Raw genomic sequence first — 11,915 nt, 5'->3', positions numbered from 1 at the left:
ACTACAGCTAAATACTACATACTGTACTAAATACCTACTACATACCGCAGCTAAATACTAAATACTAAGCATACTATACTACATCTAATACTACATACTACACTACAGTTAATACTAAATGCTACACTGCAGCTACAGCTAAATACTACATACTACAGCTAATACTACATACTACAGTTAAATACTACATACTACACTACAGCTAAATACTACATACTACACTACAGCTAAACACTGCTACTACACGACTACTAGTTACTACCTATTTAATGCGACATCCAGAAACCCTGTGCATCTACAGCAGAAGCGCATGTGGGTCTATTTGTTTGTTCCCCCGTTAATCACTACACTGGGTACGTTTCAGTGCTAAATACGTTATACATTAGTCTCCTTTCATAAATATGTATGCGTTCATTAATATCTTGGGCGGTGACTCTCTATTTGTCTGGGTAGGGTCCGGCCATGATGATCTTGAGATGAAATCCTCGTACTTGACGTTGCCCTCCAGATCCTCTCTCAAGTCGGTGCACTTGATGATGTCGTCCATCTGGGTGTCGGTCAGTCGGTCTCCCAGGGATGTCAGAACGTGCCTCAACTCAGCAGATGAGATGAAGCCCTGGCTCTCTCTGTCGAATGTCTTGAAAGCCTCCATGAAGTCGGCATAGGTGCCTGTGTCCTTGATCTGCATGACGGTCTGGTAGATGGGTAGGAACTCCTCCAGTTTGTAGTTCTTCTCTCCAAACTTCTCCACACCTCCGTTCTTCATGATGGTGGTCATGGTAGGGTTGAGGCCCAGACAGTACAACATGTCACCGGTCTTGGCAGCGTCGACGGCGCCATCACGACCATCCCAGAAATCGAAAGATCGAACACCTCGGTGACCTCTTCAATTTCATCTTTTGATAGTTGAGGCTGAAACACAGATGACAAAGAAGTAGTACAAGCAACGAAGTTTATACTTTATTACTAATCATTACTGATTATTTAGGATAAAATAATACTGTAGGTAGGGATACAAATGCTTTAGTGTAAATTTAAAGAACATTTTAGACAACCGTCCAGAGGCCAAGGAAAGACCAACAAATATTAGATGAACAGTCTAATGTTGACAAAAGTCGGTTTTATTTCAATACAAAACAGGAATCATCATGCATTTCCATAAAAGATAAAGATTCCAATGAATGTGACGTCTCATCACAACGTCAGAGTTAACAAAATATTACCATGTTGACAACTGTGCAGGATCCACAAGGTATATCCGAGACGGTAGATGATCTCTTGGTACGGACTGTGGAATGAATGTTTGCCTGGACTACTTATACCAACAGGTACCCCAATCAGTAGCCACCCCACACTGTGCCCCCTTCCCATCACGTGGACCCTCCTATAATTACAAATGTGGAGCCATGTGGTCGCAGCAGCACCCTCATCCCTACCCCTACCCCCTACCCCTACCCCTACCCCCTACCCTATACACACTGTAATCCCCGGAGTGTGCTTGGAATGGAAATGAAATCCTGCAGTTTCAATTCATGTAATATGAACATCTGCTGGTTGTTTACGTTACTGAAATGTGTACATAGCTGAACAATAATGTTCTGAGCCAATTCTTATTGTCACCGTGCACGCACACTTTACCTGACATCAACGCGACGTAGTGCATGCGGGATGTCACTATATTTATTACCATTTTACCACTTAATGACGAGAACATTTGACTAAAGACCAACAAAACGCATCTTACCTTGAGGCGCGAGGGTGCGTCTAATGAGCACCTTCATCACAATCACAAACCATGAAAAGATTTGGAAAAACAGCAGTGGTGCACATACTTTCCAAATCCTGAAACGGACCGGAAATGTGCATACGTGCGTCCGTGAAATCTGTATGCGTGCGTGCGTGAAATCTTCATGCGCCACTGTGTGTGTGAAAATCTGCATGCGTGTGTGTGTGTGAGAGAGAAATCTTCAGGCGCCTGTGTGTGTGTGTCTGAGAGAGAGAGAGAGAGAAATATGCATGTATGTGTAAGTGTGAAATATGTGTGTATGTGAAATCTGCATGCATGCGTGTGTGCGTGTTAAATCTGCATGTATGCGTGTATACGTTTTAAATCTGCATGCATGCGTGTGAGCCTGTTAAATCTGCATGCATGCATGCGTGTATGCGTGTTAAATCTGCATGTATGCGTGTGTACGTACGTGTTAAATCTGCATGCATCCGTGTGTGCGTGTTAAATCTGCATGTATGCGTGTGTACGTGCGTACGTGCGCGTGTATGTAGTGTTCATGGTATGTGTTCGTTATATATGTGTTTTATAGGGTTTGTTACATATAGTTTTCGATAATAGTGAGTGCTCTCCGTATGTTTTATTATTTTTTATTAGCGTTTGTTTTACAATTGTTTTATAGTGTTGGTCATAGCGTTCTTTAAGCGTTTTATATTGTTTGCTATGTAAGTGATTAGTAGTTAGTATTTGTTATGTATTGTTTGGTATTTAAATGTGTATTGTTTGTTTGCACTCATCAATATTCCAGCCACAAAGAAAGGGTCTGTTAACATTCTAGACAATTCAGTGATTGACATCATGAGCATCGATCTACACGATGACATACATCATCCAGTTCATGTATCACGCCCCGATTCCGGTAGTTGCTGAAAGCCCGCAACAGTTACACCGTCTGAAAAATACTGTTAAAAGACGAATCAAATCTCACTTACCCACTCATACGCACACGCACACGCACACGCACACGCACACACACGCACGCACACACACACACACACTCCCCACACACACTTAATCGTGGTTTTAGTCTTCAGTATGTTTCTGTTAGTGATAGTTCTGTTTGAGAACATTTGGAACACCAGTCAGTCGTGGGTCAGCTTTATAATCGCCTGATAACCGGTTTCTGTGACACACATGCATAAAAGTTGACAAGAAGAACATTTATAATAATTGTGAATGTATATTGCGCCTTTTCCATGTACAAGGCACATGCTCAAAACGCTAACACACAATCTGATTATTATTACCCTGGATAACCCAAGCTGCCTGTGAGGCGCTAGAAGGTTAATAGTCACATGTCTTATCCCACCGGGTACCCGTCGAAAGGGAAATTTGAACAAACTCACTTCTGCCAAAGGTGAGACCACATGTATCACGTGTGCTTCGTGTGGGCAGGACTGAAGTCCTAGAAACTCTAAAGAGTCAAGCTGCCAAACAGGGCCACCCATCCAAGTACTCTCCGCGCTCGGTGTTGCTTAACTGATTTGTGACATGAGCTCAGGACCACACAACACTACTTATATATTTGCACGTTTGCATGTCAAGTACTATTAATTCATAAACCTGAAAAAGCTAATCCGGCCACTCTGCAATACAGCAGGCCTGTATTGAGACAAAAGGTAAGAATTTCAGTGGCATATAGAAGTTGGATATATATATAACACAATTGTGTCAACAAGACATAAATTAAATTAGTTGCGACTAGACGTTCTCCAGGCTATCGTGTCACCATTTACTAATGATAGCTGGGATTAACTGTGCGGACACCGGTGGTCCAATCGAATAAAGCGCCGCAATTCGCTGTGTCAATATCTTATGATGGGTTCAATCCGGGTTCGTCCTGTTAATGGTTGTAGATGCTTCTGCACCATACCGAGCCAGGCGGGTTTCACCAAATTGGTCTGAGACCTGGACCCCATGGGAGCTTCCTTCCACAGAGAAGCGACCATGCCGTGAAGTAGCAAGAGTTGCTAGAAGCGGCGCTAAACCCACCTCTCTCCACTCACTCATTCCCGATATTCGGGAACGTTATATGGGTGACACAGTTATCTCGACATATTGGCGTTCTTCCATACATTCGCCATACGTCCTTGAGATCTCCTGGTGATTGTTTCAACATGCGCTAGAGTTCGGTTAACGGGCTAGGTGGATCTCTAAGCATCTCTGCTTCTTCAAGCTCCCCGTCAAGCGATCTGCATCAATAGATCCCCAGCTTTATACACTGCTCGTTTAGTGGTCAAAGTCTGTGGTTTTGAGGATTGTCGAGCACTCACAGCGTGGGGCATCGCCCTGTAATGACTCTGTTCCCAATGTCGGCTGAGATGTTGCTGGAATACTATTGACTGTGCCTTTAAACAACATTCATTCGCTCCATTAAGTCGACTACACCGTCAATGAATTAATTACAGGGCCTCGTTTCTCAAGAGTTGTCTCAGCGCTAAGATGATCGCGATGTTAAAACAATGAGGACACTATCACCTTAGCGCTAAATCGCTCTTTGGAATGACTGACTGAGTTTGGTTTTACGCCGCTTTTAGCAATATTCCAGCAACATCACGGCGGGGACACCAGAAATGGGCTTCACACATAGTACCCATGTGGGGATTCAGAACCCGGGTCTTCGTGACGAGCCAACGCTTTAACCACTAGGCTACCCCACCGCCCCTCTTTGAATGAGGCCATGGTGTTGCCATCGTTGACCCACGTCTTCGTTTCTGTGTGAGGAAATACATGCAGTTTTAAGAAAACGTTTGGTGTCATAAGCGGACGGACAAAAGAAATTAGACAGCTGGTGGATGGTTTTTTCCACAAATGAAAAGTAAATATTTTGAAAGATGTTTGGATTGTGAATTACAAGTCTCAAACATTGTTTAACCATTTCCAAACATTTTTTCAAAATATTTTCGTTGCTTTTCGGAAAATGATCTTAAAGCACAAAGTGTGTTTCTTCCACGTCAGTGTGTATTATTGTATACCATCAAGGTCGTGGATTTTACGCATAATGAGTGAGTGAGTGAGTTCAGTTTTACGCAGCTTTTAACAATATTCCAGCTATATCACGGCGGGGACACCAGAAATGGGCTTCACACATTGTACCCAAGTAGGGAATCGAACCCGGGTCTTCGGCGTGACGAGCCAACGCATTAACCACTAGGCTACCCCACCGCCCTTTACGCATAATGAGTGGATATGAACGCCATTTGCAGCCAATTCCAGCTATATCGTCCAGAATCAATATCATTCTGGAATCACCAGAAATGTACCCATGTTTGGAATCCAACCCGACATTTTGGTGTGAAATGTCAGTTTAAAACCGCAAGGTTCCCCGAAAGCATATTCAGTTACAAAACAATGTGAAATGGACATTGAACCTGCTTGGAGAATCGAACCCGGAAATTCGGTGCGACGGGCTAACAATTTATTCGCTACTCCACCATCCATCTCGTACAATGCGTCGTCTTAAGAAGGAATGTTCAAAGGGACGTCCATGGACATTTAACAGTTTCATTTTATCTTGGGAAGAGTTTGTGTGTACATATACTACCCATCAAAAGTTTAGACTCACTAGTGTAAATGTAGCCACTTACTTGTCCACTGTTCTAAACTAGCTTTTGCAAAATATTCCATACTGTTTAAAGGTACTGTTTAGTTATGAACTGGTGTATTGTAAAACATATTCGTAACATTGAAAAGATTATTGTCATGAGTTCAGTAAATGATTAAAAATCTGTGAAAAATTGGCGAATTCTTAACAAAACTTTACACCAAAACGAATCTGTTCACATGCACGACATTTGCTCATCCCTTTCGCAATTTGAAGCATCATCCTTGTGCAATTCATCTGCATAAGGTTTTCAGTTGGTTCCCCAAGTTGGTGGAGAAATTCATCTTCGATGTAACCACATACATATACATAACATATAGTGAGTGCTTTAAGTGAGTCTAAACTTTTGATGGGTAGTATATATCCTGACACACTAAGTGGCTTTATAGCAGATTCTGATATTCTGAATGGGATCCAAGCATGTGTGAATATAGATTCAGAGCAGGAAAGATGGGATGAGATAAATTATAGGCTACACTTTCATCCCACAAATTTCATCTCTGATAAATGTGTACGTACTCCAGAGAGCCACTCCTTGCAATGCTTCTAGTAGGGTCATTAACGCGAGTAGCTGAGGATTAGCCAAAGAAGCAAAAAACACGACGATACAATCTTATGTCGTTACCATACACGAAGACAGAACGGGTTGAGTCAATAACAGGCTTAAATATAGATATAGATGTGCGTTTTGAATGAATGATTATTGCTTATCATCACGTTATGTAGGTAAAACCTTATGGCTTGAAAATCTCCATTACCTGTTGTAAGATAATCAAAGACCTGGGTGGGCAGACTGGACAGTTGTTCTTGGTTACATCGGTCCAGCTCCCCCTGCTGGTGGATCGCATGCCCATGCCGATAATGGATTCGAACCTCGACTCTCACGTACACTTATCCAAGCATCTTTTCAGAGTGAAACTGATATTGTTGATAAAAACTCACTAATCGGCACAACTACATGTATGATAATATTCATGCTTCGGTACAAAAGTTCTATTTTGAAGAAACACACGAAAACGTATTTCCTTTGATAGAAATTGTCTCTTTATTCTACAGTGTTACTACAAACTACTGAATAAGCTACACAGTGCTACCTACTACAGCTATTACTACATGTGTACTACAGGTAAATACTACAGTGGAATATATTTTACAGGGGAAATAATTCCTATGTCAGGCACTTTCTATGTACAACAGGAAGCCTGTGCATCTATGTACAGAGGAAGTAAACAAGAGTTTGATTGCCTGGTTGTCCACCACGACACTGAAGGTCAGTGTTGAATCTGTCCGTGTGTTTGTAACAGTTACACACATGTCTGTTTCTTCATCGGTCGCTCATATATCCAGATGACAGCATCTATTTATCTGGGTAGGGTCCGGCCATGATCTTGAGATGAAGTCCTCGTACTTGACGTTGCCCCCTCCAGATCCCTCTCTCTCAAGTCGGTGCACTTGATGATGTCGTCCATCTGTTTGTCGGTCAGTCGGTCTCCCAGGGATGTCAGAACGTGCCTCCTCAACTCAGCAGATGAGATGAAACCCTGGCCCTCTCTGTCGAATGTTCTTGAAAGCCTCCATGAAGTCGGCGTAGGTACCTGTGTCCTTGATCTGCATGACGGTCTGGTAGATGGGCAGGAACTCCTCCAGTTTGTAGTTCTTCTCTCCAAACTTCACACCTCCGTTCTTCGGCGATGGTGGTCATGGTAGGGTTGAGGCCCAGACAGTACAACATGTCGCCGGTCTTGGCAGCGTCGACGGCGCCATCACGACCATCCCAGAAATCGAAAAGATCGAACACCTCTGTGACCTCCTCTAATTTCATCCTTTGATAGTTGAGGCTGGAAAACAGAGCACAGACATTAGCAACGAAGGATTGCACATCGAGTCAAGAACAAGTCCAAAATGTATGTTCAGATAGTGAAAGTTCTAATTCCAGAACAACTGAAATCTTTGTCAATCTTTATCATGGCAACTTGGGGCAGTAGGGTAGCCTTGTGCTTAAAGCGTTCGCTAGTCACACGGAAAGCCCCGGTTCAATTCCCCAAGATACAATATGTGAAGCCCATTTCTGGTGTCCCTGCTGTAATATTGCTGGAATATTGCTAAAAGCGGCGTAAAACCATATCCACTCACTCATGATAACTGGCTTCAAATGTTGGCCTGTAGGCGTATTTGTGCATTTTGGGGCATAAAATCAATTCTGTTTTTTGAAATATTATAACAGGAAGGGTGTAGTTGCATATCATAATGAGGATGAAATTAACAGTGTTATGAAAATGACAAAGCGAAAATGGAGTTGGTTGGGGTCAAGAAACAAGTGACAGTTCTATTTTTAATAAATTTGAACATTATTTATTAGGTGAGGTTAGGGTGGGTATGAAAATAGGTTGTATAAAACGAGGGGTCAGCAAAATACGACAAAAGTCGTTTCCCTCCCCAACCCCTATAATGTATTACCAGACCTTAACTGATCAACAGTGTGTGAACATACTACACTACATCATTCAGTATATAGGAACAGGAGGTCGTCTTAGACGATCTTGTTGATGATGAAGATGTGTACAGAAGTAAAACATATATAGAAATAACACTTCAACACATCTGATCTGCTGACATTTAGTGTCAGAATTAAAGTTGTCATATCCATTAACTTAATATATTTCTTTAAAAAATCCACATTGAGCCCTGAACAATGCTTAATTTCAGAGCTGAGGCAACATAGACTTAACAAATCAACCTAGTCTTGAGTTGGATTCATTTCCTAATGTATTCTGTCGGTTCTGAGAGACAGCTAGTCTGTCTCACAGTCCCTGAACCACATTAATTTCCCTACTGCCAAGTCCTCTCTGCAGTGCTAAAGCCCTAAATGAAGCAAGTCTAGATCTCCTCAGGTTCTGAATCTCTGGTCTCCCTAGGGCTCCTTTTCAATATAAATGGGCTTGTTTGTTACTATCAAAATTATATATATTCAGAGACTAAGCCTTAGTCTAAGAGACAGCCTACAATGTACCCTGGATCAGTAGTAACTTACCATGTTTATAGCTGGATCTGCTCTGGTCTGACAACTTAACAGCTGAAGAGCAGGTGCTTGCTGAGTGATGATTGCTGACCGTTGTCCGAGCTTCTTATAGCCAGTAGTAGTGCTCCTCCCTACCCTTACCTCTACCCCTCCCTTCCCCTACCCCCTGCTGGCTGGCCATGTGTCCGGCACGTGGCCCCGACCCTCGTCCATCAGTCCAGCTCCTGGGGGTGACACAGGAGGCCGATATTGGTACGTGCCGCTTGAAGAAGCTCATTACGAAATGAGATTACATAACAACTGCGGAGCTTGTAGCTTTTAATGGAAGGACGATACATGGGGAAAGCGCGTGGGTTGTACTGACGAGAAAAGGATAATGTCCATTATGTAATCCTTGTTCAGGAACATTCGCAGTAATAGTTTGTAATAGCCGATAACCATTTTAGCAAATATTACATTTCTAAGGAACTTTCTAAAATGTAAATTCACACAAATTTTTTATCTGTTCTTAAAAAGATAATGGCAATTACATAGACGTTTAATAAACGCATTGATTAAGTTATTGGGTTTGAGGCACTGTGGCTGTAACAGCAGTATGAAACGTCGGGGTGATGACATGAATTTGATTGACATTTATCACTGTTAAAGAGATGAAAACGTTATGTTTTACCTTATTTGATTACTCCAGCCTTTGGTGATTACATTCACAACTTTTGAGACACAAATGAGCACCTCTTTCTACGTAGATTTCGAAGAGCGTCATGCTCTTGTTCAAACATTGTTTGATCGCTGTACAATATTCGGTGTTCAAACTTGGTGGTGGGCATATGGAGATTTTGGCGCTCCTTTTCAGATTGATAAAAAACCTCGTCGCTGAAGCAGTCTACTTAAGATAACGACAGAGTTACATCAAGAAAAAAATGTTCTCAGTACAAAATGTGTGGTTAATCTCAAACAAAACATTATTTCCTTGTCACTTAACGTCATTGACATTATTCCAGTGTGGCGTGTAGTGTGGGGAAACTGCGAAGACTATATATGTATCTAGTGGTGAAATATTGATCTTAAAAATATTAAAAATAGTTATTTCACTCGAGCTGACACAACTAGGCGGTAAACATTGTTATTCTGGAAAGATATTTCCGACGAAGTTTAGTCAACTAATACACAATAAACTGACCATGAGGCATTCCTTGTCAAATCACGTGTTTATATTTTTCTTGTCTTGTGACATGAAAAGTGCCAGTTTTGATTTACAATGATAAATATTTAGTAAGTAATACTAAGATGTCCCAGAGATAACGAATGGTTACGACTTATCATATCATTAATGTGTAATCGAAATTGTAAGAATTTTCAGTTTTCAACAATGCGTTCCTGTCAGAGTAAAATCTGATACACTGTAGGTTTGTCATCAAGCAATGGGCGTGGCTTGGATGCTACCCACGTGGATCCTATCAGTGCCCCCGCGGCGTGGTGATGTCACAGGGGGTATAAGTACGACTGGCAGCGTCCAGACTTCACAACCATCCCTGCAGCCACTGAATCACTTGGCCTGTCCAGCTCTTCAAGTCTCATCATGGTAAGATAACTGACACATTTCTTTCTTCAGACCAAACTGTATAAGAGTTGCGGTCCCTTATCGTAGCAGGATATTCTTATTGTGGGCTAGTATCCAAAGACTACCCCGATAATGTTTGACGTCCATCAGGCTGTTGTACACGCCTACGACGCGTCATGTGGAACTGATGTGCCGTAATTCAATTAAACTCACTCACTCATTTTCCAATGCTAATTCATTATCATACATGCAGGGCGGTAAGACATCAAACACACTCACAATTATTGACAAACAAAAATATATATCCCATAAGTCGTAATTTGAATGTGTGTTTTTCTTGAATGGTGGAACCTGCTGTAGAGTTCACAGTCTATTATATACGTATAGCATACATTTGCTCTTATGACCGTACTCTCATTAATTGTCATTTGTGTTTCAGCCTCAACTATCAAAAGATGAAATTGAGGAGGTCACAGAGGTGTTCGACCTTTCGATTTCTGGGATGGTCGTGATGGCGCCAAATCGATGCTGCCAAGACCGGTGACATGTTGTACTGTCTGGGACTCAACCCTACCATGACCACCATCATGAAGAACGGAGGTGTGGAGAAGTTTGGAGAGAAGAACTACAAACTGGAGGAGTTCCTGCCCATCTACCAGACCGTCATGCAGATCAAGGACACAGGCACCTACGCCGACTTCATGGAGGCTTTCAAGACATTCGACAGAGAGGGCCAGGGTTTCATCTCATCTGCTGAGTTGAGGCACGTTCTGACCTCTCTGGGAGACCGACTGACCGACACCCAGATGGATGACATCATCAAGTGCACCGACTTGAGAGAGGATCTGGAGGGCAACGTCAAGTACGAGGACTTCATCTCCAAGATCATGGCCGGACCCTACCCAGACAAATAGATGCTGTCATCTGGATACATGTATGTATGAGCGACCGACGAAGAAACAGATATGTGTGTAACTGTTACAAACACACGGACAGATTCAACACTGACCTTCAGTGTCGTGGTGGACAGCCAGGCAATCAAACTCTTGTCTACTTCCTCTGTACATAGATGTACAGGCTTCCTGTTGTACATAGAAAATGCCTGCAATAGTTAGATAGCTTTAGCTTCCCCTGTAAATATATTCCACTGGAGTAATAATATCGATACATGTAGATGTAGTGTAGCATGTAGTATGTTGTAGCCAGTAGTTGCGGAATAAAAATGATTAGTACGAAAAGTTTCGCTGTCTTTATAGACAAAACAATGAGCGATGTGTTGTCAACAACATCCCGAGGTGTGCAGACTGCACACATGCCTGGATCAGGTAAACCAGCTTGAGAATCGACAAGATGGCCGCTACGGGGGGATAAAGGGAATTATGGCTGGGGGAGTGATGATGATTTTAAGGGGGTGTCACCCATTTTGTTCTGCCTAGGTGGTGAGGTGAGGTGAAATTGGGTTTAAGGTCGTGCTTGAGAATATTTCGCTCATATGATGACGTGCATGCGTGTGTATGTGTATGTGCGGCTGCTTGTACTAGCCCAGACTTAAGCTGGTTTTATAGTGCTAGCTCACTGAGATACCATGCCGCAGTGAAGCATGATTACCCCACTCAGACACAGTATACTGACTCCGAGCCGACCAGTCCTTGTTGTACCTAATAATGCCGAGCGCCAGGCAGGGACCAACAAATACCATAGTTTAACGTCTTTTGGTATGACGCGGTCGGGGATCGAATCTGCCTAGGTGGGGAGTGAGGGGGTGGTTGTCATCAACTTTGTACACATGTACTGGGGGGTCGTCATTGATTTTGTACATGTCATGCAAGGGGGGTCACTTACTTTGTAAATAAATTTGGGGGGTGTCATTCACATTGTACATGCTTCTCCATAAAAAAAACATCATCACTCCCCCTAGCCATACATTATGAACGGTCCCTAAATG

The 11,915-nt window shown here is 42.5% G+C and overlaps 3 pseudogenes; 1 reads left to right on the top strand and 2 right to left on the bottom strand.

Annotated features, from left to right (window-relative positions):
• Window positions 1–437: 437 nt before the first annotated feature.
• On the bottom strand, window positions 438–1,430 carry LOC124283986 (annotated as a pseudogene).
• Window positions 1,431–6,747: 5,317 nt separating this feature from the next.
• LOC124283951 lies at window positions 6,748–7,239 on the bottom strand (annotated as a pseudogene).
• A 1,349-nt stretch (window positions 7,240–8,588) lies between these two features.
• On the top strand, window positions 8,589–10,923 carry LOC124283985 (annotated as a pseudogene).
• The last annotated feature ends 992 nt before the right edge of the window (window positions 10,924–11,915 follow it).

The sequence above is a fragment of the Haliotis rubra genome, unplaced genomic scaffold, assembly GCF_003918875.1.
Source record: "Haliotis rubra isolate DU_JTF1 unplaced genomic scaffold, ASM391887v1 Scf326, whole genome shotgun sequence".
Classification (NCBI taxonomy): domain Eukaryota; kingdom Metazoa; phylum Mollusca; class Gastropoda; order Lepetellida; family Haliotidae; genus Haliotis; species Haliotis rubra.
Note: the sequence above shows the minus strand (reverse complement) of the source record. Positions and strands in the feature narration are given on the sequence as shown.